General features: G+C 38.6%; 1 protein-coding gene across 3 annotated transcripts in view; it reads right to left on the reverse strand.

Annotated features, from left to right (window-relative positions):
- The window catches only part of LOC106873642 (ras-related protein Rap-2a), a 283,277-nt gene that overhangs the window by 198,270 nt on the left and 84,479 nt on the right, over positions 1 to 528 (reverse strand). The gene's annotated exons all lie outside the window — the stretch shown is intronic.

Below are 528 nucleotides of genomic sequence, written 5' to 3' on the forward strand. Positions count from 1 at the left end.
ACACACACACACACACACACACACACACACACACACACACACACACAGCTATACAGATCATTAATTACTTATATATAAGGTAAAAAGAAAGAGTGAGGGAAAAATTTCGAGAGAGAGAGAAAGAAAAAGAAAGGAAAGACAAAGAGGAAAGAAAGGAGAAAGAAAAACGAAAAGGAGAGAGAGAGAGAGAGAGAAAAACAGAAAGAGAGAGAAGAAGCGAGAGAAGTGGTGAGAGTCAAAGGAAGAGTGGTGGTATGAGAAATAAAGTGACAGTGTGAGAGAGGAAGAAAAAGTAAAGGTGAGAGAGAGAGAGCGGGTAAAGAAGTGGGAAGTAGAGGGAGTAACTAAGTTAATGAATGACAGAGTGAGAGAGAGAGAGCAAGCATATATTTAGAGGTTTGTATGCGGAGTTTACAAATATCTGAATTAATATACCAGTAGTTTCTCTTAAATTTCTCAATCACCGAACTGTATAGTATGACGGACTACTACTACTACTACACACACACACACACACACACACACACA

Source organism: Octopus bimaculoides, chromosome 6 (assembly GCF_001194135.2).
Source record: "Octopus bimaculoides isolate UCB-OBI-ISO-001 chromosome 6, ASM119413v2, whole genome shotgun sequence".
Lineage (NCBI taxonomy): Eukaryota > Metazoa > Mollusca > Cephalopoda > Octopoda > Octopodidae > Octopus > Octopus bimaculoides.